The 27715-nt window shown below is 29.3% G+C and overlaps 1 protein-coding gene across 12 annotated transcripts in view; it reads left to right on the top strand.

The window, feature by feature from the left end:
- Window positions 1-27715, top strand: part of LOC129968584 (fibroin heavy chain-like) — an 80686-nt gene that overhangs the window by 44540 nt on the left and 8431 nt on the right. The window lies entirely within an intron of this gene.

The raw sequence follows: 27715 nt of genomic DNA, 5'->3' as shown, positions 1-27715 counted from the left end.
TTAATTCATTCATATTTATTAACTTAAATATGTTATTTCTTTATATAAGTACAGCTCATAGATTAGCTATATTTTTTTAACAAACATTTCTAATAAAAATTTTTAAATCCAATATTCATATAAAACATAAAAAAATGAAGGAATAATCTCATTATGTTAATAATCAAATTTTTTGTTTACAGCAATTTTTATTTCCTACATGTAAATTTTTTACTATTAATTAGCTTCCTTTTTAAAAAAATAAAATTCCAGAGAACTAAAAAGTTTCCATTTCAAAGAAAATTTAATGTAAACATCTATTTTACACAAACAAAAAATAAATAATTCATAAATCAGCAATTATTATGCACCTATTTAATAATTCGGTGAATGTGTTTTTAATAACGAAAGTTGTCAAGAAATTGTGATATTCAATATCGGAAATTCTCAAACCGCAATTGTAATTATTTAAATGCCAATTTTTAAAATACAAAGTAGTATTTTTAAATTAGTATCTATGCAATCATTTAATAATTTAGAGAATTGACGAAAATTGTCGAGGAAGCATAACGCTATACATCGCAACGCGTTATGTTAATCTCGGAGCGTCCGCCTAGCCGTGATGAATCATTACAACAGCCAGCAGGCCTTATCTCTCGGAGGTCACGGCTACACTCACTTCTAATATTAAAGTGAATATAATTTCAAATACAACATAATTTTAAACAAAATGAAACATATTTTAATGCAGCTCTCAATATTTTAAGCCAAATAAATAATACTGGTTTCAAGAAGCGAACAAAAAAGGTTGTTAAGATGCATAAATAGATTAATATATAATTAGCATTTTTGGAAACTAGTTGGTTTGCCAGGAATATTATTTGTGATTAATTTCACCCCAACAAAGTATTTGTAAGTATCAAATTACGATATACTTTTAGACCATATTATTTTAGTGTATATAATATATATTACGATATACTTTTAGGCCATATTATTATACTTGATCTGTTCACTACTTAAATGAACCTTTGTTTTAGATTAAAATTCCGTGACTCAATAATGTCTGTAAAGCAGCGTTCACACGAGGTCAACTACTGCTCTCGATGAAAGACCACACCTACTTCAAGAATATCACGTGACCCCAACGGTACAATGGCAAATGGTTGTCTCATCGGAAGAATAATTATAAATATATTATGTTATGTAATGTTACTAAAATATATAATTTTAGTATTCCTTTTACACATATTTTTTTATTTTTCTGTAGTAGAATTTCTATGTAATAAATTTTAGAACTGAGTGATTCATTTTTGAGCAATTGTGGAGAAAAAAACTCAATCATGTAGGAGAAAGCGTTCATCATTGGTGAAGTTAGTTGTCTTTATTTTAAGCTCGTGAAAAATTACTTCCGAAATTATGTTTTGGTATATTTTTGCCAAACTTTTTTATTTTCTCTTCAATCGGATATGCTGCAATTTATCGAGGTAAAAGAATTACTGAATATACTTTATTTTACTAATTACGGCTTCCTTAAGAATTACGATATTTGTGCTATTCTTTGCTCAATAGTCACGATGTTGAATTTTGTGCGCATGCCTGAAATGAATGTTCTTCTTTGGTAGCTCTTGGTATCAGCCTTGGTGTTGCCGATGAAACAAGTATTTTGCATATCGAATTTTACAAGTCATATGCATGTCTATAAACTTTATCATAATAATTTCAATTTAAGTGCTGAAACTCATCCGAAAAAAACACTTTGGTTAAGAGTTTATTATGCAATGGCTCACTGAACGAATATTTATTTTAACATTTTCAATACTTTTCAAAAATATTATTCTAAACCACCATTTTTGCACGGTTCTTGAGGAGATGCCGAAGCACAGTAAAATTTCACCACAGAAGCGAGAAAAAAATAAAGTCATAAAGTTTGTTTCGTGGTGATTCAATCAGAGTCTACGGGGTTCACAAAGTTGCATCAATGGTCTCTATAATTTTGAGAATTGAGACGCATGATGGGGGAAAACGGTTCAGCTTGACAAACAAATATATATCCTGGATCATACAGAACTAATCAATATTCATTTCTTATTCGTACTTTATGGCAAAAATCTCGCCTTTGCCATCTTTATAGGTGGAATAAAATTTTATATCTTACTTTCACATACAAAGTTCTGGATGCGCAGCTGGGAATATGAAACTACTGTCACCATGAAGTTGACGCACATTCGATATTTTCCAAACGCACGATTACTTGCTTTACTTTTATTGTTTATTACATAACAATATCGAAGATGTCATTGCCGATTTCACAAATCTTCATCAAACGGCTCTCTTTACACTCTGTTCGGAATTAAAATTAGATTCAAAACTATTTAGATTTGTGAAAAAAAAAAATACTTTCGGCTTATCGGAAGGGGAAGGTAGAGACACCACTCGTGACTCGAAAAAATAAAAAATAAAAAATTTCCCTCGCCGTTATTCCCTTCCCATATCCAGTTTCTAAAGAGTTGGAAAGATGAGGATGAGGTAGGGTGTAAGAGAATATAAGAAATTAGAATCCAACTAGCTGTCACATGCAAAGGCTAAAAATTAATAATAAGAGGGTAAAGTCATAAAAAATAAGAGATTCCGTGAGAATCAAGTGCATGAGCATGCACATGAAAAAAATATAACTGTTTAAATCTTTATATTTCATATTTAATATTGTATGATCAAATTTCAAAACGAGTTAGAACAATGAAGATGAAGCAGGATGTAAGAGAATGTAAAAAATTAGAATCCAACGAGCTGTCACATGCATAGACTAAAAATGTATTTGTAAGAGTGTGAAATTATAGCGAATAAGAGGTGATGATCATTAGCATACAAATGAAAGCAATATAAAATCATTCATGTTTGTTGATCGAATTTAAAAAGAATAGATGAGGATGAAATAGGTCGTAAGAGAATGTAAAAAATTAGAATCCAAGAAAAAACAGAAATGCTGACACATAAAAACAACCACTCACACTTGCTTCGTTTACAATAGAGTTCAAAGCGCTCGCTTCGCCCCGTCGTCAATATAATGCCAAGAAATAAATGAATGCTAATTTAATAATATTTCTTATATTTAAAAGTATGTCTTCAAGATATTTTCTTCAAAAATTAAAAAACAACAACAATAAATTCGGTTAGTACATGGTACGAATTAATCGCAAGTTTGCAACGTTTACGTCAATCTTTAAGACAACTGCAGATATTAACTCTTAACATAGGTTTAATAAGGTATTTAGAAATAAAATATCTAAAACAAATAGTATTTTTCTCTTCACCAAAGGGAAAGGCAGATTCCATCTATGACTTCATAAAAAGAAAATAAACGTTTTCCCTCACCGTTATTGACATTATGTACACTATTATTTTCGTCAAAGATAATAAATTGAAAAAACTACTCACTTTGTTGTGATAGAAATTTGCATTAACTGAATTCGAGACAGTTCTTACAATTTCTTTTGAGTAATTGGATTTCTATTAAAATAAGGTTCACTGTTACGATTAGATATAATGCCATGGACTTCGTTATTGCTATTTTTTAAAATCTAAAATTGGATTCATTATTCTAAAAATATTAGAAATAGTGCAGAGCTCATTTTCCTATATTTCTAAATCTTTCTGATATTTATTTCAAAGAAATAACCCCTTTGGTTTAATTTAAATACCTGACTATGACTGTCTATGCTTTCTTAAATTGAACGCTTGTGACATTGTTATCTGCTCGCCATTTTTGGTGACCAGTTAGTTTACCTGGATTCTTAGTAACAAAAAATGTACAAAAGGAAAATGAATGAGTAGAGAAAAATGAGCTATCACTACAACGATAAATTGCAAAATTACTATGGAAGCATAATTCTTATAGCAACAATGACATCTTACAAGATATGGAAAGTGTTACTATTACATTGTTTCATTACTGTTGCACTGTCAATGACAGAGTGATCTTTATGGTTGGCGCAAGTATCAAGAAGTACGGCTGAAGTGTCACCAATTTTACAATATGTAATAGGCATAATAAGGCGTGTTTTTAAGAAATTGTCCGATCAATAATTACTATGTAAGTGTCTGTATAGGGAAACACAAAATACAACTGAATATTTTAATGTCATCAAATACTGAAATAGCAATTTGTAGAGTTGCTATCAATTCATCTAGGGTCATTTAAATCTGTGTTTTAGATTAATTAGAATTGTAAAGATATATTAACTGTTTGAAATAGTTTAAAAACTGAGCAATAAAATAAAAAAAATTATTGCAAAACAAGAAAGGGAAGGATATATTTATCCTTGCTATAAATATTGTACCCCTGTGACCGTTGCAACCAGGTTTTTCTACAGGGTGTCTATAAATGATGGACCCGATTTTAAAAAATCATATTTTCAAAAGTTCTCGACGGAATAAAATAATTAATGCGTAAAAATAAAGAGAAAAGCACGAAGTTTTTTTTGTTACTAACAGATGACAGCACATTTACGATCGCTGAGAGTAAGAAGCCCAAAATGGCGACATTGAGTGAGAAGAGTTTTTGTGTGTTGGAGTACGCAAGGGTTTTTTCGACTACTACTGTTCAACCTGCTTTTAAAATTCAATACGGTAAAGAATCACCAACTAACAAAAGCATTTTGCGATGATACAAGCAGTTTAAAGAAACAGGTTGCTTGTGCAAAAAGAAAAGCAGCGGCCGGCCAAGCCTTACGAACGACGCAGTGGAGAAGGTGAGGGAGAGTTTTGTTCGCAGCCCGCGGAAGTCGACGAGAGTTGCCGGCCGAGAATTAGGAATGCCACATCAATCGGTATGGAAAGTTTTGCGTACAAAATTACAGTTTAAACCGTATCGTTTACAGTTGTTGCAACAAATAACAGAGAATGATAAAGTGTGTCGGTTAGACTTTTGTGAACGCATGCTAATGGAATTACAAAATCCAAATTTTGCCAAAAAATTGGTATTTTCAGATGAATTGACATTCCATTTATCAGGACATGTTAATCGTCACAATGTGAGAGTGTGGGGAAGTGAAAATCCTCATCAATTTCAACAGTTTATAAGAGAGTCACCCAAAGTAAACGTTTTCTGTGCAATGTCATGTGAAAAAATTTATGGGCCTTTTTTCTTCGATGAAAAAACTGTCACAGGTGACAATTATCTCGACATGCTGGAAATTTGGTTATTTCCGCAACTGCTTGAGGACAGTCCCGATTTTATCTTCCAACAAGATGGAGCACCTCCTCATTGATCTTTGACGGTTCGTAGTTACTTAAACAATGTGCTTCCACAAAGATGGATAGGCCGTGCGGGTGACGATGATTTAACGTTATTAACATGGCCACCAAGATCTCCTGACCTAACCCCATGCGATTTCTTTCTATGGGGTTACGTGAAAGACCGTGTTTTCGTACAGCCAACACTCCCAGAATTGAAACAACGCATTTCTGCAACATTACAAAACATTACCAGAAACATGTTACAAAATGTGTGGAATGAACTAGATTATCGATTGGACGTATGCCGTGTGACAAAAGGGTCCCATACCGAACATTTATAAGGTTAAAAAAACTATCTGTTGGTAACAAAAAAAAACTTCGTGCTTTTCTCGTTATTTTTAAGTATTAATTATTTTATTCCGTCGAGAACTTTTGAAAATATGATTTTTTAAAATCGGGTCCATCATTTATAGACACCCTGTATAAAAGAAAATTTTTAACTACAATTTTCACAAAAAAATTCATAAAAATCCCTCATTATTAACGTGATAGTCCAAAACCTAATAGAGACAATAACCTAGAAGTTACAACGCAGATTTCAAGTAATATGGACAATGATGCGAGAAAAAAGTTTTGCAATTGCTGGAATACATTTTCATTTATATGTGCTTGCATTAAAATTCAATTGTAAATTAATGGAAAAGATGCGTATTTGCACGCATTTTCTCCCCCAACTTACTTGTATTCCAAACTTTTTCTTAGATTTTGGACTGTAATACTGACCTGTTTTGGATTGTAATAAATTTTAGAATTGAATGACTTATTTTTGAGTAATTTTGAAGTTTCGAAAAAGACAACTCATTCCTGTAGGAGGAACGCGTTTATCATTGGTGAAAGTTACTTGTGTTTATTTTAAGCTCGTGAAAAATTACTTCTAGAATTATGTTTTGGTATACTTTTACCACCTTTTTTTGATTTACTCTCATATGTCTCACAATATTGTACAGTATTTATGTGCTACTAGGGTAATATATCCAAAAGATGAGAGTGATAAAGGAATGTTTAAGAAAACCCTATAATTTGCCATAGACCAGGTTAAATTAAAAATCAGAATTAGAAATATAAAAAAATATTAGCAAAGCAGGTTTACTCAGAGAAATTGGGAATGAAGAGTAAATAAACTCAAAAGAGATTGAAAACAATATCCTATTGAGAAAAGATTTACATATTAAAAGGGTTGTAAAAATTAACCCTACAGTAATCATTTATCGAGCTAGGCCAGCGTTTCTTAACCTTTCAGTATTCGTGGCCCAGTTTTCAATCATAATTATCATCGCGCCCCCCGCTTATAATAGAATGTATATTGAGTATTTTGGATTCTGTTTTTAAATTATTTTTAACTAACTGCTAAAACAAGAGTAAAAGCGAGCCAACGTTGGCGAGAAACCACATCTTGCATTTTGGGCAAGCGAGCGGTGAACAGATGAAGGAAATGAAAGCGGAGAAAATTTAAATATTATATTTGGAATGAAAGCCAAACAGGGAGATAACGTTAAAAGAATATGAAAGTAGAAAAATTCGCTAATGAAAGTCAACCTAGACGGGGTGAGCTAAATGTGGAAACTGGGAATACATTTTTTCGAATTATAAAAGATATAAAACAGAGGCATGACAAAACAGAAGTGAAAAAAAAAGCAATGTTTTTGGAAGGGAATTCACACGACCGATGCCGTCTCGAGCATGCGCGGAACAAATGTTTTCTCATAGGAAGAAGGAAAATGTTAGATAACGCAAAAATGTTGGCAGCAGACATCATGAAACCTAATAAACTTAAACGACATTTGGAAACGCTTCATAGTGAGTACGTCAACAAACCCAGAGAATTCTTCGAATTAAAATTAAAATCATTTTTTAGAGAAACTTTGTGAATAAAAAAGCTTTAATTGCATCTTACAAAGTTCATATAAAATAGCCAGATGTAAAAAACCTCACGCCATTGGTGAAGAGCTTATTTTGCCAGCAGCAATTGAGATTGTAGAAACTAGGTTTGGAGATAATTTTTCAAAACAATTGTAGCCTATACCTCTTTCAAATGATACTGTTGCTCGTCGATTTGGCAATATAGCTGAAGATGTACAGTGTCAGCTTTTCTCGAAGTTGCTTGACAAATTGTTTTCAATACAGCTTGAAGAAGCAACAGATAGTAATAAAGATGCTCATTTAATTACCTATGTACGAAATTGTGATAATATGTCAATAGTAGAATAACTACTTTTCTGCAAATCAATAGAACTCAAAACAGCAGCGCTCATATTATTTGCTATTTTAAATTATTTTATGAACAAGGCAAACATAGAATGGAAAAATTGCGTCGGAATATGCACCGATGGTGCTCGTTCAATGTCCTGTAGATTCCAAGGTATACAAGCAATTGTAAAACAAAATTCGCCTCAGTGCACACATTGCATGATCTACAGAGAAGCTTTGGCTTCGAAATGAATCCTGGTTTGAATATTGTGTTAACTATGGTTGTAACCTTAGTAAATTATATAAAAATGAGACCCCTGAAATCGAGATTCTTTTCCGCGCTTTGTAAAAACAAGGATTCAGTGCATGGGAAATTTTTGCAACGTGTTTATGAATTAAGAGAAGAAATCGCTATTTTCCTAGAAGAAGAAAACAGACAGGAGGCCGAGAATTTTCACGATGGTTTATTTGTGATGAAATTGAGGTACTTGGTCGACATATTTGAGAAATTAAATAACTTGAATCTTCAACTCCAAAGAGCAAATACACATATGTTGGATACGAGTGATAAAGTTAATGCTTTTTGCAGAAAATTGGTATTGTGGAGCAGAAATTTAAAGCAAAAAACCTAACAATGTTTGCAAATATGGATGATTGTACTAAAACTTGAAGAAGAACAAGTAAAAGCTGTTTTTGTAACCATTGAAAATTCTTTAGCCATGCTGGCAAAGAATTTTAAGAAGTATTTTTCTGCTGACGACAAACTGATAGCAAATTACGAGTGGATTAGGGATCCATTTCGTAACATTCCCGAAGGACTCTCAATTGCTGAGGAAGAAAAATTCATAGACTTCACGACAAGTGGCGAAACTAAAACACAATTTAGCAATAAATCACTATTTGAATTTTGGGCAGGAGTAAGGATGATTTTTCTGCACTAAAGACAAGGACATTTCACATTCTATTAAAATTCAACATCTTACCTTTGTGAAACTGGATTTTCTGCTGTGGCTTCTTTGAAGACAAAATATAGAAACAGAACTGAGAGTGGCTATTTCTAATACTAAGCCTCCCTTCGAAAAACTTTGCTCTGCAATACAGACCTAAGGAAGTCACTAATAATTATTAAATTTGTTTTTAATTTACTATGTTTTGATTAAGTGAGTTTTGATTTAGTAAGTTATTTTACTTTAATAAGTTATTAAATATGTCGAAATGTATTTTGTTTTCTATGTGTGTGTGCTTTCCTGTCAGTCAGTTAAACAATTTTTTAAAATAATATTTTCTCTTGGATATTTTCGCGCCCCCCCCCCTAGTGTGCTCGCGCCTCCTAGGGGGGCGCGTCCCACAGGATGAGAATCACTGAGCTAGGCAATTCTGAATGTGGAAGATGCAATTAAACCATCAAAAGAGGAAACTAATGAATTAGAAAACAGTGATATTAGCCATGAGTATCTAATGATGTTGCCAAAAGGTACTCACTGGATTGTTCAAATGGGTTCCCTCTCTTTTACCGAACTAATGAAAAGTGGCAATAGGATGGCAGCAGTATAATATCCGAGAATACTAAGACTCGTCAGTAGGGTGGAACGAAAAAAACAATTTTTGATTTTTAATTTGTAATAGTGCAGAAAAGTTGTCTTTTGATGTAGGTTTGGTTTGGTTATATTAACGTCCCGTTTGAAGCAATACTAGGGCTATTTTGGGACGGACCTCGTAATTTTGAACCACGGTCAGATGACGAGTCTTTTGATGTAGATAAGATAAATTAAAAAATACAAAATTATTGAAGTACGTCTTTAGGTACCGCAAGGACGTCAAAATTTCATAAAACTGAAGTTTTTGCTAGATTTTCAATGTTTTTTTTTAGGAAATACTCAATTTTTGATTGTTATAGCACCGAAAATTTGCCTTTTGGTATAATGAAGATAAATTAAAAATATGAAAAATATTGGAATGCCTCTTGAGGTGACGAAAGGACGTCAAAGTTTCATAAAAACACACTTTTTGGAACTTTTTTTAACGATTCTTACGTGTCTAGATTATGAAATAAAAAGTTTTAAATAGGCGTTATAATATGAATAAAAATAAATATAAAATAATTTTACAATTGCATCCAGAACGCCGAGTCATCACCGGAGCTGATATTATTGAGGGGAGGAGGTGATTTGTCAGCGTCTGGTGACGTGCTCAGAGCTAGTGTCAAGTCAGTAACTTTGCCGGGATCAATTGAGTTCGCGTCTCCGCTTCGTCTATTACTTAACTGATTTGTTAGTTTGTAAGATTTGTTGTGAGTAAAAATGGTTCAGACTAAAGTAGTAAAGACATAACAAAGGTCAGAATGTCCAATTTTTGGGAAATTTAGTGATTTGCTTGAAGTTGAACTGCTACTTATGAATCTGTTATGAAGAGCTTCTGTTAAATTAGGCATAACTTCAAAATTGCTTCTGAGAAGGATTCTTCTGTAAGTGCACCATATAACACTTTAGTTCCCAAATAGAATAAACATGGTCAAGTGCTTCTATTCCTGTTGTTCCTAGCAAAAGAATTTTACAAATGATAAAATGAATTTATTAAAGTATAAAAGTAGAAAAAGGTCATATTAGGTTGATTCCAACCTCACAAAATTTAGAGACGCTAAACGTTTATTTGATATTGCTGCCTGTAAGTGTGTAAACTTTAATACTTGTACTTGTATAAATGAAAAAAGTGCCAGCGATGGTACAAAAGTTTCCAAACGATCAACGCTCAAACAGGAAAATGGTTTTAGGAAGTACTGATAAAACTGTAGGAAGTACCGACTTTGAGGAAGAAAGAAGCAAGAAAAAATAAAGAAGTACAGAGAATAGTTAAGTTAAACAAGCATGGACAAAAAATAAAAAATAATATTGTGTCAGAAACGGTGACTGGTGACAATGACAGCGCTGAAGAAAAACAGTGTTCTTTACAGGGAAAATCAAACCAATCAGATCCTTAAAATATATCTTTAGGCTCTGGTTGCTTGCATTGTGAAAGTGTATGTGTTTATTTGGTTTAATATTAAGTTAACACCTTTATGTATTTATGGTTCTAAACATCCGTTTAACCTCATCTCGTATTCACGTTATTTTTCTGATGATGTCAAGAACGTTATATACCTAATTATATTCAAAGAATTGGGTGTATTGCTGCTTCAGAAAATCCATGATGAGCATGATGTCATCCTTTTGTCCATGCTAAGTGATGAACACCAAATTCAAAGAGAATGTAATTTACGACGTGTTTTAAAAGCAAGTATTGAAAGTAGAAGTGGAGTCAGGAAGTTTAAAATTCCAAAGATTAACTTCGATGCAAAGGATTATATCGACATGATCTAATGGCTTGAAAATATGTAACTGAGTCATCCATCCTTGTTGAAACACGTTTCTAGTGACTATCTCAAAGACCGATACCGAATATACCGAAGGCATCTGAATCTGGCCAAACAGTAAGAGTGGACTTCGTTATCGACTTTCCCCGGCTTCCTTGTCACACGCAAGCAGAGTAAAGAGCTGTGAAGAAAAAATATTAATAGTAATCGCAAATATGTTTCTTTATTTATTCTTTTTTTATTTCCTTAAAATTTACGTTTTAGTAAATAGTTCGAAATAAAAAAAAAATTATTTTTAGGTAATTTTTTAAAAGTTAGTATTGGATTCACTCTCTTCAACTTTTACCATGCGATCTTTGTAGCTTTAACATAATGAATATAAAGGAATCAATAAAAAGAAAAAGAAAGAGTGAATGCAATGGCAAAATATAATATTAATGCTCTTTTTAAATTTTCTGCTTACATGAAAAACTTTTTTCTTTTTTAATTTTTTTCTTCTATCAATGTTTTAAAATTCCTACTAGCAATTCTTGCTTGCAAAATTCTGTCAAAATTTAAAAAGAAAAAACGATAAAAGTCTTTGGCTGAGTATTCCACAAAGTCTGCTAGCTGCCTGGCTTTTGGTTGGTTGATGTCTATTTTTATACGTGGATGCTATAGAAATAGGACAGACATCAAAGCATCGAAAAATTTTATTCTAAAAAATTGGTTCTAAGAATGTCTCGCATTTCCATACTTTAAAAATCTACGGGGCTCACAAATCTAATGAAAAGATTTCTTTTTCTGAAAGGAAAGCTTAACAAACAGATGGATATTTTTGAGCAACTCAATCATTAATATGTATGCGCTATTCATAAAGTTCGATAAAATATTTCATCCTTTTTACTTTTATGGGAGTCGTAAATCTGCAACGCTCATTTCTTATTCAATTTCGAATGCACAGGTGAAATGTTGTTCGTCCGTTGTCGTCAGCAATGGATGTTCTGCAACATTAATCTCATTTACTGTAAACATACGTTTATTGCCCCTTTATCACGCTTGACTCGTAAAATTCACACGAAAATAGACTCATATATTTAATTTGTAGCATGTAACACTGTTGCGTATCACCTGAGTGATCTCGATCAGATAACACCTGCGCGATTCGTGCACGGAAGCAAAAACTTATTGACAGAGAAAACAAGTGGCTATCTGCTCTGAAATTTAAATTCACCAAAAAAAATTCTTTGATCAAGTTAGGCTATTTATTTTTTGAAATGATTATGATTTAAAACCTGAAAATAAATAAGCAGAAAAATAAAAATAAAAAAACTGCTTACTATTAGTAAATGTATTTGCATATTATATTATAAGTAGTAGACTTAATTTCTTATTTGCACATATTTGAAAAAAAGGCACATTTTTTTGGGATCCGTTTTGTTTCTTCAGCAACTCATTTTTAGCAATAAAAGTTGCATAATGATTGAAATTTACATTGACTGTTAAAAAGACGGTATGAAAAAAATGTTTATAAAATGGAATATCGACCAAAAAATGTAGTTTTTTTAGCTGTTATTAAAAGATTACAAATCTTCTGGGGAAAAACAAATGTTTAACACATCATTATCTCTGATTGAAAACAATGAAAAACTGTTATATACTATTAAATGGTTTTAATATAATTTTATTAAATCATGTATATTTAAACTTCTTAATCATGAATAATCATAGAAAGTCCTGGATGTGGTCTGGTTTGTTTTAAAATTTTTGCTCTTTAAAAGTTTCTAATCTATGACTAACTGTCAGTTATCATAGATTAGAAGTAGGGATTGCAATATCGGACCAAAATTTCAATGCCGGTATTCGGTATTTTTTAGATCTTAATACCGGGATACCGGTTTTAATACCGGCATTAGAAATTTTTTAAAAAAGAAAGAAAACGCAGGTGTTTCTTTGTTTTATTAGAGAGTGTAAATATCACACAAAATAATTTGTAACTTATAAATTATAACAGTATATAAAGAATCACAAAAATGTAAAGGAACATCTTATTTATTTAAATCACAAAAAATTGAAAATATCACAATTCAGTCTGTGGTACTATTACAATTTTTTGAAATGGATCTTTAAAAATATATTGCATTAATTGTACTGTCATTAAACTTGGAACGTAATTTTGTGCAAAAATTACCAGCTGTCGAAAACGCACTTTCGGCATCTACGCTAGTTGGTGGTACTGTTAGCAATGCGCGATATAATTTTACCCAAGTATTTACCTCTAAATCCCTCATCTTCAAATAAATCGATTTCTCGTCGGATGGATTTGGATATAGCTAATTTTTGTCTTGTATGTTGGTTCTTTGAAATTTTTATTTATTTATTGCTATTTCTAATTTTTGTTCAAGAGTTGTTTAAGATTCTAATTTTTGTTCAATTCCTTTTCACTATCGACATTAGTGTCATCATAATCTTCGATAACTGAATCGAATCCTTTTCAATGTGTATAGGTTTGTGGGTAAAGAATTTTAAGAAAATTTACTATAAACTTAATCAGATTTGAATTGGTTCTTTTCTTTTCTTCTTTTTCATTTTCATTTTTAAAACCATTATAATTATGTAAATACCGTAAGACATTTTCTATTTCAGTATGCCTTTCTTCTGTGCGATTTTTCAATGTAATATATAATTCTTCAGATAGTGATGTGTGCTGTTCTTTCAGTGACTGCAACATGAAATTGATTGTTGCATTAGCTGTTAATAAATTAGAATCTCTCCGACATAATGCATCAGTAGTCATTTTTAATGGAAGTAGAACGGATACAGTTGTGGATATTATGTCGAATTTACTATCTGATAAATTAATTTACAGGTTTAAGTCGATTATTGCTTTTTGGAGTGGATTTCTGAGTTTCAAAAATCGTTCCATCATTAGGATTAAAATGTTCCAACGTGTTTTAGAATCTAATATTAACTTATATTCTGTTTTATTTTCAGTTAGTATATATTTTAGTAATAAGTCATTTTTTATAGGGGAAACGTTTCAATATCTTAACAATTTTTCGAACTTTATAAATTATAGGAAGTAATTCTTGATGAATTAATATTTCATCCTCATTAGCAATATCTTCTTCAACAATTACATCGTCATTATCTTCATTGTCAATATCACTCTCACTCTTATTCTCTTCAAAGTTGGAATCCGAAGTTTCTAAATCCACAGTATTTGGATTCTTGTGTGCTTTCTTTTTTTGGTATAATACATCTATTACTCCTGATTGAGTTCCATGAGCATAGCACAATTGCTGATTTGCACCAATCAACTTTCCACATTTTTCATAAGTGTTGCTCCAACAATCGTTATGGATACAATATCTTCTTTCAGGGATAATCCATGTTTCGCTAATTTAGATTTAAACAATTAATTAGCAAATTAATTTCGCCCGTTAGGGAGTCATAAAAACTAAAACGTACACTATTTTGCTATGTTGGCGATAACTGAACATATAGTGGAGACAATTTTAAAAATATCTAGTAACTACCGAAAAATATACTTGTGAATATCGGTTTTACAAAATTGTGCAAATGGTTCAAAATACCGGTATTCGGTATCCCGGTATTGCAATCTCTAATAAGAAGATCTAGATGATTGTTGTTACGTATTCAGATTTTTAAATGTATAATTGAAAATGATTTTAATTTTTCATTATTTTTTTATCAAAAAAATTACCAATATATGAAAAAAAATTCTTCATACTTTTATTGCTTCTTTCAATATTCGTCTTGTTACTGATATTGTGGATTCCTCCATAAATATTTAATTATATTGTCAGCATTGTCACAAAATCGTTTTCGATCATATTCATATTTCATTCATATCATATACAGCTATAACTCATAAATTTCTCTAATTAATTGTATCTGTATATGTTCATAAAACTTTGAATAGATAAAAATGCCTATGGAAATTATTATTCGAATATAGTTTCGATTGAAAATTGTACTTTCAACTAAATTACAGATAAAATTGTTGTGAAGAGTTAAAATATCTATTTAAAAAATAATATTATGCTATAACGCGCTTGGAGGAATTTGAAGTTTTCAATATTTTAAGGTATTTTATTAATATCCTTCTTAATATTCGGAAAGCTACGAAAAATGATTTTGAGAACAAAATTCTGTCCTGCTCATAGAAAAGGAACACAAAATGAACTCAACACAGATATTAACGGTTTGCAATGTTTCAAAAGTGAAACTTGTTTAAAATATTACATGCTAATCTTAATTATGGCAAACTGCACCTAATTATGATTTCACTGTCAAAAATTTCTGTAAAAACATAAAATATTTTTCACTCAAGAATTCTAAGTTTTTACTCTCGAAAATGTTTTCAGTTTTCTTTGTAAGGATTCCCAATTTTTGATTACGTCAAATTGGAAAATATAGACGATATATTTTTTTCTTATTTTGTGAAGCTCATCTGACAAAGTTAAAAAAAAAGCAGAAGAATTATTGGCCATCAAATTCTATTCATTTAACTCACCAAAAAAAATTGAGCTCTGATTTCCTTTTCGCTATTTAAATGAGTGAACTATCGTTTACTTATTTACTAACGGTGCGAATTCTAATTGCTGGTTTTATAAATGTTATATATGGTTTGAGAAAACATTTAGTGTCAATATCTTAATAAAATGAAAAGATTTTGAAATGAAAACTTAAGAGACTAAATGAAGAAGTGTGATATTTGAAGTTATGTCTTAAATTTCATTAAAAATGCTTCAGAAATTTTATTTTATAAACTTACAAAAAAATTATAAGAAATTCTGGAATAGAAACGTGTAAAAGAAATTTATATCTCAATGCTAAACCTTAAAATCTACAGTCGAATGTTTAGAAAAATATCATATTCCAAAACCGTTCATCATATCCATAGAATATCTTTAATAAAGAATTCTCATAGAATATCTCAAATATTTTATCAGCGGATTCTAGTTTAATCATTACAAACTAATGCATAATTGTTTTAATAGGCGAGGCTCTTTTATTTCTTAAGCATTTTGTTTCAAATTAGCTGACATACCAAGCTATCAATGCTTTATATGAAACATTCTATTGCAAATTCCATTTTTAGAATAGACTTTCATTTCAAACATTTACTGATGACGCAAAAAAAACAACAAAAAAATTACTTGATTTAATTTTTCAATTAACATAGAAAATTGTAGAAATTGGAAGAGATATTTTAGATTTCTCTACATTTCTGAAATGAATTTTACACTTTCAGAAAAGGATTTTATTATTGCTGTTCAATATTGTTTGAGTTTTATCAATTATTTTTACATTTTTAAAAATTTGGATGCAATATACTGAATGGTCCAGCAGGCTGTAGTTTCTTTTAAACTTAAAGAATTTATTTTTCCGTTGGATATTCGATATGTGATATGAGCACTTCTATTTTCCAAAAATTTCCAAGCAATTTATTACAACGTAATAAAAATCTCTTATTGTATTGAGCTTGCTTGGAAATTTTAGATTTTACTCTGTTGTATTATTTCATAATATTGAATATATTGCAAATGTGTAATAAATTCATTGTATGTCAATGATGTATATAAATTCATACTTCAGATGTAATTCATGTTTATTCATTTAAATCAGAGTTGCAATGGAAAACAAAATAGACAAATAATAAGTCTTTAGAAAAAGCTTGTTGGTTTTAATCTTTTATTTTTTGTTTGACACGATACTATTATTTATGACACGTGATTGATTTAATATACATTAAATATTTACACCATCTTACTTAAAAGTCTCAACATTCTAAATCAGTGAGAGCTAATAAATAAAGGAATATTAAAATTAGTATAAACAAGTATTTTTTCAATCCAAAATTTATTTTTATGAGAAAAATAAAATATTAATAATAAATATAAGAGAATAAGTAGGAATGCATTTATTAGGAAATGTCTGATTTAAATGCTTTGAATGAAGATGACATCCTCAATTTTTTTTCAAATTTGAAAAAGTAATCTCATGCTCTGAAGAAGAAACCAAACCTTTATTTGCGAGATACAGTGTACTTGTACTAAAGGACTCAATTTTTTAAAAAAAAATAGAGATCTAATTATTTTAAAATAATCAAAATGCAACAAAATATATTTGTTAAATATATGGATTATCATTAAGACATAAAACGTTTTCGTCGCAAATGAATTTCGAATTGTTTTTGTGTATTAATATCCACGGAGCAGCTAAAACGTTTTTGAGAATCAAAATGTGTCAGTACATCCATAAATAAAATAACAAATGAAACATTAATAATGACAAACACAGAGAAATCCATAAAAAGACATTTATTTAAAAAATCAGAATAAAAACTTATACATAATGATGATTTCATTCATTCATGTTTTTGGATGCTCAAAAATCTTCTAGAAATGTTTAATATCAATGATTTTACATATCAACATTTTTAATCATGATTGTCTAGTAGTCTGTACCCCTTATTTCATTCCAAAGCTACTTCCCATTTTTATTTCAAACAGCTCATTGCTTTCGGCTTTTTCTCCATCCAATATTAAAATCCCCTAACCAAATTTCAATCAATAAATGTCAAACGTCGAACAATAGTCACAGGGATGGATGGAATAAGAGCGTCTTTCCATGCCTCTCCCACTTCATGCTCATTACATGGTTTAAATAACCAGAGGATTATAGTTGCAGGGGCACCAAGCGGTGTTGTGTTGTGTGTTAACGCGACACACACCATTGGTCGGCGAGCATACAGATTTGCAGCGTTAAGGCGGTTTCGGACAATTTGTGTCAAAACTGTGGTGCCAGTAGCCGAGCGGAGGTGTTGGTGAAGAAGTGTGGCATTCATATTTCGGTGTCTCCGAGCCGTTAGCATTAAATAAAGGACTTCATCGAGCGTTGTTGCACGTCTACGCCCTTGACCTGAGCTTCGATCTACATTTTCAGTCTCCCAAAACGGTTCCAGATATTGGAAATTACACTTTGTGACATTTCAATGGCTTCTTCTATTTTAGCTTGTGTTGGCCCCCCTCTAACCGGTCAACACCAAGTTTCTGACTCGATTAAATGACTTCTTTGAGACATCGCACGCATCGAAACAACGAGCTTACTGAATGTCGATCATGCTTTTCTGCTTTGTCTTACATTAACTTGAAAGGCAAACCAAATTCGCTGCTGCTAAAGCGTCGCCTTCGACGTCAGACTCAAAATATGCATACTGCAAAGTTTGGGAAAAAAATGCATTTGTAACTCTCTTCTTCCATTTCATGCAAAAAGACTTTGCTTATGCCATTATACAATATCCTTTAATTGTTTTGAGCAATGTAATTCAAAAGTATTTATCGTATCTCAAAATAAGATAACGAATAATGATAATTTTATACATATAACATAGTAGTTGAAGCATTTATACGTATTTGTTGACCAGCTCTTTCGACGGGAATATTCGCTGTGTTTAAAAGTAATTTACTCTTTTGTGAATTAATGTTCATTGTCTGTATCCAAGAAAGATAACATTTCTAAGAATTAAATTGTCTTAGACTTTGAAGTAGTGTTGCTGTAATAGACTTATACCTTTTTTTATTTAAGGTAAACAACAGCATTCCTAATGGTCATATGACATCAAATCGCTATTGAAAAGTAATGATCAAATTCATTTATCCAATAACATTACTCGTATTGCAACTTCACCTTCTTATTCCTCAAATGAACAACACAAATATTAGGTAGAATACTTTCTTAGCTTTCAATAATGAAATTTCTGAGGGAATAAAATATTCTGCATGTCAGTTTAACAATAGAATCTATAGCCAGAAACTTTACCAAAAAAGAAGAAAAAAATCTGAATCCAAAAAGGGAAAAAAAAATAACTATGAAGAAATTGTTCGAACATTAAATGAAAAGAATTAAAAAGACATTAAAATTTTTTTTTATATCTGTGTAAAAATCAATTTTGTGTAATAATATTTCTAGATGTTATAATGGAAAAATGTTCTAAATTTCACTTAATTTTTAATAAATATTTTGAAAAAATAACGTTGAGGTGCACTTTCTTATCTTCCAAAATATATCAGCCAAATTTGATAGTTCCAAGTCAAACAAATTTTTTGATAGGACGCCAAAACACACAGGCCAAACACATACACACATTATATTTAATATATATATTTGTATATATATATATAGAGAGAGAGAGAGAGAGCGAGAGAGAGAGAGGGAGATGAATATTACCTGATAAACATAATTATTACATAATCTCTGGATATTATAAAAGAAATATATATATATATATATATTGCGTTTTTTTTTTCAATCTTGCAATGGATAACATAGGGTCTTTAAACTACGTCTGCGTTATCTATGGAATTCTAGAAAAAATATTTATAAGAAAATCATGAAAAACAAATTCATTTATTTTCAAACTTCTAATTTCATCATTTCAACAAAAATACCATGCGATAAGTATCTACATGAATTTACCTGGAAGTAGTCAGAACTGAAAAGTCACTTCAGATTTCGATTAAGTGAGAAGGCATTTGAAAGTGTATGAATCTGGAAAAAAAGCACCACATTAGCTAATTTTTAAACTATTCATAAACAGAACTGGATCTAATTAAAAAAAAAATTAACTACAGATAATTCACCTTCCCACTTTTTACGTTACATAACATCTGATATAGTCATCTTGTAATAATAAGCAAGTTCTATAATACTGTTTTGAATTCTATCGAAACTCATGCTTTAATGAAAGTTAATGCTAAAGTAATCAGAAATCTTATATTAACCGCGCAAGTTCCGGTTTCTGATTCGTTGTCCGTCTTTCAGAAAATCAGTCACTTCAGCATTATATGATACTAGTCGTCTTTGGATCTTTTAGCTCAGCGGGATCAATGATTGCTAAAAATTTGAACTAAATGTTTTGCTCAGCTTGCGTTTAAGGGCTTCCTCAGCAAGATGTTTTTAATCTTTAAATTTTAATGGATATATAAATCTTACTATTTTGGAAGATTTATCACGTTCTGCTCATTATGCTACGCATTTCACTATTTCTGCGTTTCTACTTTTATATATGAAATTATATCATGAAAGGAGCAAAAATGAACGCACTTAAAAAAAATTATTTAATGATTCTCCCTTAATCATAAGCAAAACAAAATTTCAAAAGTTCCACGAAACGCATGCTTTATACTGAAACTTACTTAACATGAAAAAATGAACCGAAGGATATTATCGTAATTACCAAAAATGGAAAAAAAAACCAGGATGTTAAATGAGCAGAAAAAGCAAAAACTATTTGAATTTTGTTTTAAAAATGAAAAATTATTGTGAAACAAGATAAAAGGTTTTTAAATATTTATTAACGATCAAAAACGTCTAAAGCAAAAAACTTCTGTAATTAAAAAAAATATTTTTTTGAATTTTCAGTTAATGTCCAAATAGCTTTTGCTCCCAAATGTTTTCGACAATTGTAAAAGAGAAACTACGAAATTTCCTTTATTTTTTAATTAATTAAAATAAAAATTCAAAAATTTCAAAAAAAGAATAATTAAAGATATGGAAATAAAGATTTTGCCATTTTTTTATTATTGCAATTTGTTATTAAAAATTGTATATTAGGAAAAAATACAAATTAATCATATCATGGAAGTTACTACATGTCTCGAATAGTAATTATTTATTTTCTTAAATAATATAATTTTGGAATTAAATGAAGATAACACAATTTAACTTTCAATATTGACTTAATAAATGAATAAATGAGAGGCTTTATATTATTAATATACACTAATATTTTAAAAATTAAAAAAAATCCATTACTTACCAGAGGTCAATATATACATAATATTGATGAAATATTCATTGTGAAATACTATATGAAATTTTAAAAAAAATCGAACTTTCAAAACTTTTTTTTTAAAAACTCGTACTACAAAACTTTTTTTAAACAGATTCCAGCGGAGATTCCGATTAAACATAAAATGAAAACTAGGTACGCAGTTTTAGTTTTGAGTTTATTTACGTAGTGAAAAGTTAAAAGTCAATTTGATTTAAAAAAAATAAAACTCTTATAAATATTCAGTAGGTATGCATAAAAAGATTTAAAAAAAATTAACATATAAAAATAAATTAACATTGATTTGTTTTTTTTAAAAGTGGAATTAAAAAAACATATCGATTTCTATTCCAAATAAATTTTTATCAGATAATAAAGAAAAAATAAAAAAAAAAAAAAAAAAAAAAAAAAACAGCAGATAAAATAAAAAAAATTAGGTCACCTAGAACATTTTGGAGTTTTCGAAACTTTTAAACAATTTTTAATTAAAAAATACTTTGTGTTTTAAAAAGTTCTTAAGAAATTTACTTATTTATATTTTTATACATATGCATATAAAATATCATAACTGCAAGTGAATAATTCGCAAAAATGCAATGAGATCTTCCACTCTCCTTAAAAGATAAATAGGTATAGAAATATATAAAAATCAATTGCACATATTATCTCATATTGTGAAAATGATATAGTACTGATTTCCGAATTTCATTCAAGAGATTCTCTCTTTTAATGTACATTATATAAAGCAGAGAAATCCCATTCTGAAACTAGATGCACTATGAAATAAATTGAGGGAGGGGGATATGTTATATTCGTGCTAGCTTAGATTATTGAAAAAAAAAATGTAAACTTAAAACTGTTGATGAATGGGAAGTTGTAGTAGTGGAATGGGGAAAATCATCTCTATTTGTTTCATAAAAGACACTATTATCTGAGAAAAAAAAATTATGAAATGAAAATAAAATTAATTAAATAATGAACATTAATAAAATTAATAATGGAAATAAATAAATTAAATCTAGCAGCCCATCCACTACAAACTATTGGTAGATTATTATATAGCGAAGAAATGGATGAGTGGAAGTGGGAAATAATACATTTTCCTTAAATGTTTCTCTACTATTCTAAATATCATAATGGTTCCTAATAGAGTGATTTTCAAATCTTCTATTCTCATAAAAGTATTCAAGATAACAATAATGTTACTTTTAACACGCAATCCTCACAGTGAATTTCACCATTTATAAACTCAGTCGCAGCTATTTTCATGGTATATTAAACGGATGCATAAATAACCATTTTTTTTAAAACGGCACTTTTTTTTTCGTTAAGTATAATATATTGTCAAGAAGGTTAAGATGGCATAGTAAGATAGATAGTATTAATGAGTATAGAAGGTTAACATTTCGTTTTTAAAAGGAAAAAAATACATTTTCTTTTTCAAAAACCCTATGAAAGCTATTGTTTATATAAAAACGAAATAAATAGGAGAAATAATACTTAAAAAGAAAATATGTAAAAATTTATGCTCAATTGAGAAATCAATCAAAAGTTTTAATTTAAAAATAAACGAAACTCTATGGATAAATGGACAGTATTAATATAAAATATATAATTTCGATTAAAGTTTGAAATTTCGTATTTTTCAAATCTTTCATTTAGACACATTACAGGACATTTGATATAGAATTGCATATGCCAAAATTTTATCTGTTGAAAAACTGGATAAAATTTTGTAACATTCAAAGGAACTTGAATATATTTAAACAATTGCGATGAAAAATAGATTATTATTTTAAAGGGGAAAAGAAGAACATTTGTTCTATTTAAAAAAATTAAAATTATCGTTTGCTATCTATCAAATTATAATCTTTCCAATTCTGAAAAATTAAAAATAAGAAAAGAAAAATTTAAAAATGTTAATATGAATGGAAAGTTTTGCAATAAAAAAGAGGAGGTACCATTTTGAGAGAATTTTAAGATATATACACAAAATAACTTAAATTTTCCAAATCTATACTTGTGTTAAAAAAAAAAGTCTATTCAGATTCGAGCAAAACAGATATAGACCCATTCTTTAGCTTTCATGTTTCTTAATAAATGTAGCTGTCTGCCTTTCAGTTCGGTGCAAAATAAAGTTTTATAAAGAATTTGCCTCTGTTTGTCTGTCGTTGAATATTATGTAAAGTAATAGAAAAGATTACGAGTATGCCTACTGAAATTCAATAAGCATATTCCATACTATTAAAGACTGCTAAAAATGATAATGGATAATTTGCAAATACAAGTAACAAAACGTTAAACGTTTTACGACGAACTACAATCAAATGCAAGAAATCAGCCAGATATTACTAAGAGGAAGGCAGATATATTTAAATTTGGAATATTTTTAAAAAATAATATATGACGATAGTGTATTTATTTGTCTGAAGCCTTTTATAAGTAGATAAAACATGAAAATTTATGAAGACAATTCGTGTCCCTGTATAAAATTCTTCGCTAAAAATTCTTCGCTATAATATTCGTTTTTTTATCACTATGTTGGCCTTTCTTAGTCTTAGTTTTATATTTGAATAAGAGTTTCCGGAACTTTTTTCCAAAGGTGCAGATATTTCTTGAAAATTCTTCTTTCGAACAATCCAATGGCTCCAGAAAATCAAAGATATTGTCCGAGAAAAGAAGCAGAGTTTTTTTAAAAACTAAAATATTAATTTTATTGCTTGATTTTGTGAAATTAATGTTGAAGAAACCAAGTAGAGACACATTTACAGCAAAAAAAATGTTTGGAAACTTTCGAGTAAATATTTGAAGTCTTCACAGCAAACAAACAAAAGTTCTATTCTATTTCAACTTTTAATTAAGTCATTTTTTATTTTATTTATGGAGGAAAACACTATATGAGAATATATAAAGAACTATGAGAAAATATACAAAAGAAATTATCAGGAAAATTCATACTTCCCGAAATTTTAAATATTTATTTAAATAAAGTGTGTGCCCATAGCATATATCTATCTATCTATCTGTCTCTCCATCTATCACCTATCTATCTATCTAGAAATATATATATATATATATATATATATATATATATATATATATATATATATATATATATATATATATATATATATATATATATATATATATATATATATATATATATATATATATATATATATATATATATATATATATATATATATATATATATATACATATATATATATATATATATATAAGAAACTAATCAAAAATACAAAGATTATGAAATTTCAAATAAAAATTATTATGGATCAATGAATCAAACTAAAAAAAGATGCAATTGTATTTAGTCCAAGCAAAATAACAGCAGGAAAGAGAAAAAAGATTTGGAATATGTCTGTTGAAAAGCAAAATACATAAAAAATTACAATATAGAAAATAAATAAAATCAGATAAGAAAATAAAACTTTTTCCTGTAATTTTAATTATGCTCGAAACAGAAAAAGATGATTCATGTTCATTTTTTCAATCTGTTTTATTTCTTTAAACTTCATACATATTGTACAGTCTTAAAAGGATTATTACAATCTTTGCAATGAAAATTTGTGATTGAAAGTTTACTTTTATAGTTTAACCAATTAATATCAATGGATAAGTTCATTCAAGTAAGACACATTTAAAAGTATTCGAAAACTATTTGTAAAGAGTTCTGAGAATAGCATGGATATTGTAATACACCTTGCACTATAATTACGGGACACTGACTTATGTAAAAGCGATGACTATAGTATAGCAATAAGTGGAAATAGGCAAACTGTCTCAATTCAAATGCTATCTACAATCAAACGAAGTATTTATATTAATAAAAGTGTAGCATATAAGTGAAGTATTTATATTACTGATATATTTTAGGGAGGAAACTATCTCCTCCCAAATTTTAAACTAAAACTTTTCGAAATTGTGGGTAAAAAGTGTTTAGCTTATGAAATAAATATTTGTAAACAAGACGATATATCTCTGGATTCAAAAGTTTAAAAAAATCAGTTTTAAAAAGTCGATTCTTAGTATTCATTACTTAATCTTTTATTTTCTCATCATTATGCCATTTCTTTGTGAAAAGGAGAAAATTCAGGACAAGCAACACATGTTTAGCTTAGACATGTTTAAAACTTCAACCAGCGAGAGCGTCCCTTTTTGATTTTCTCATATATTTGTGGATAATGGAAAGTTTCAAACTATGTATCCTACAGATTTTCGCCGCTTCTTGCTGATCGACTGAATAAAATTTTTGATTCAGATCTAAAATCATGGCATCAAGATAGCAAACAAATTTCATTTTCATGGCTAATTGTATTTTTAAACTATCACAGTCATGCGTACATGTGAAATTAACTAACAGAAAATCAAATCTTTTAATGATATTAGTTTAAAAATTTAAAAGCAGACTTGCATTTCTGGTGTTAAGATCACATTATTTAATGTAATCACCTAAGCTATTTATGTTTTTTCAGCTATTGCATTCACTGTGTATGGGTAAGTTGACTGACGAACAAACTTAGGATAAATTTTCTCCAAAATGTTATACACATGGGCAATTTTATTAATAAAATCATATACCAAATTTTATTTATCATAAAAAATAATTAAGAAAGCATTTTGATTAATAAAGCTATTTTTATTTCTAAATAAAAGGCCAAGACCGAGATTGCATTATAGTTCTTCTTGAACAATAAATTCAATTATATGACAAATTTATATTTTAATAATTTTTTTATGATTTGTTATTGATAATTTATTTTTGTCTCAGTACCGAGGACTTTTATAATTTTTGTCACACTCAGTAACAAATGTGCAAAAGTTCAAGTCTTCAGCAAACGTTGAACACGAGAATGTTTTATGAAATTTAATTTTAATGTGCAAAGAAAACTGTTGTTTAAAACTCACAAATGCACTGAAGCGAAATATATTATTTTTTCCTTCTAAATTTGTTTTTATCAATAACTGTAGATTCAACACTTACCTTGTAGTTCAATGCAAAAATCTAAAGAATTCAAAGAAGTACAGAAGGGAAACTATCTTGAATTCAAGCCTTGTAGAGCCCAAGATTCCTGCTAATAGAAAAAATATATGAGTTAAAATCGAAATATTAGTTGCTTGTTCCATCACACTGATTCGGCAATCTACGGGGTTCACAATGTTGGATAAAGGGCTGGCATTTTTTTTCCAGAAATACGAGTGCTATTATAAAAAAAGATCCAGCTTAACAAACAATATCTGAACATACTAATGTCATCAATATTCATGTGAAATTCATCCACGACGCAAGAAATTATTCCGTTTTCCTTGATTTTATTAGTGCCATTAAGAATGTTTTTCATTTTCTATACAGAATCATATGCATATCTTATGTCATACACAAAATATGCAGCTGGAAAAACGCATTGTCAATATTCTGGAAAGATGACACTGGAATCTGATTTGGCGTCGTTATCGTTTACACAAACACAGGATTCTGAGCGTCTTGTCACGATTTAAACATAAAATTTACTAAAATAGAACTATCGAAAAATCTTCTAGAATATTTCTACATTGTGAAATCTACGGAAAAAAGATTTCACGATTTACCATGACTTTATCTTTAAATAAACAAAGGTATTTTAAATAATTGTGAATTTCAAGAGTTCTGAAATATTGCAAGCATCTAAGATTGGCGAAGGCATTTAAAATCAGATTATAGAACTGGAATTAAGAATTGAGATCACGATTGAGATCATAGTTATTATTATTAAAAAATTACTTTTTAAATTATAAAAAAAATTCTGATGAGACTTTTATCCCCTATAAACACTATAAACATTACCTTGCAAAAAAATATAGATCCATAAGAAATTAGACAATTTAAAAAATGCTCTTGCAATAAAAATCTCCTATAAGTTAGCTGGCAAGCGGAAGCAGAGTCTCTTTAATTTCTCTTTATAAACATTTAATGAAAAAATAGCTAAAGTCACAACAATGACAAAATTACAAATTCTATAGGTAGGTAATTTAATTAAACCAATTTCCCACTTCTGAAGAAATAAAAAAACTACTTAGGAGTGGGGCTCAAAATTTTGAAACATTGAAAGAAGACCCGACCTATAACCCGACTTTCTCTCACGAAACTTCTATACTTCACAAACGATAGAATGCTCGATCCTCAACAAGTTCAAGCCAGCCTACATGACATATGCCTACATATCTGAATATATGATGATTCTTTCATAAAATCTAATTTCGAATCCATGATATTAATGTCAGACGACTTCTATCTCGTATTTTGGCGAGGTAAGAAAAGAATTTCTTCTTATTTGCAATAATTTAACAGTTACAAAGAAATGTACCCCAACGTCAAAATTTCTTATCTCTTTTACCCATCTGTGATCTCAATCGAACATTTTACTCATTCAACAATGTAATCCTCTTCGTATATATAATATGCATAAAGAGACAGAGAGAGAGGTTATAACCGGAGAGGGTATAAAAACTTTTCATGATGTCATAGCATGAACTTAGGTGCAACAGATGAAATAAATGAAAAACATGTACCAAAAATATGCAAGACATAATGAATTTACTATTAAATACTATTTTAAGTCATTGTTATGAAGATTCAATAAACCGATTTTGGATACAACATGGTTATTTTGAGTATTATACTGATTTTGAGCATTACACTGATGATGTGAACTATAAGAAAACAATCCTAATCTCACAGCAGAGATATAACTAGAATGCGAATGGATCATGACAACTTTGGCAATATATGGGACCCATTGAACAATTCCTATAGCACATTACTTTTCACTTGTAGCAAAACATTTTAGAATAGATTTTAAACCGGTTGAAAACTAATCTGCATTGAATTGAAGTATTTAAATGTAAATTATTTTTGAAAATAGCAACTGTAAAAAGAAAGATTTCAATAATTAAAACATTCAAAGTTCAATTGAAAAAAGAAGATAAAATTTTAATAGCACCTAGTATCGTGACAGAAGGAATGCGTCATAAAAATATATAAAGACAAAATGTAAAATTGC

The sequence above is a fragment of the Argiope bruennichi genome, chromosome 5 (genome assembly GCF_947563725.1).
Source record: "Argiope bruennichi chromosome 5, qqArgBrue1.1, whole genome shotgun sequence".
Classification (NCBI taxonomy): domain Eukaryota; kingdom Metazoa; phylum Arthropoda; class Arachnida; order Araneae; family Araneidae; genus Argiope; species Argiope bruennichi.
This window is presented reverse-complemented; position numbering and strand designations above follow the sequence as displayed.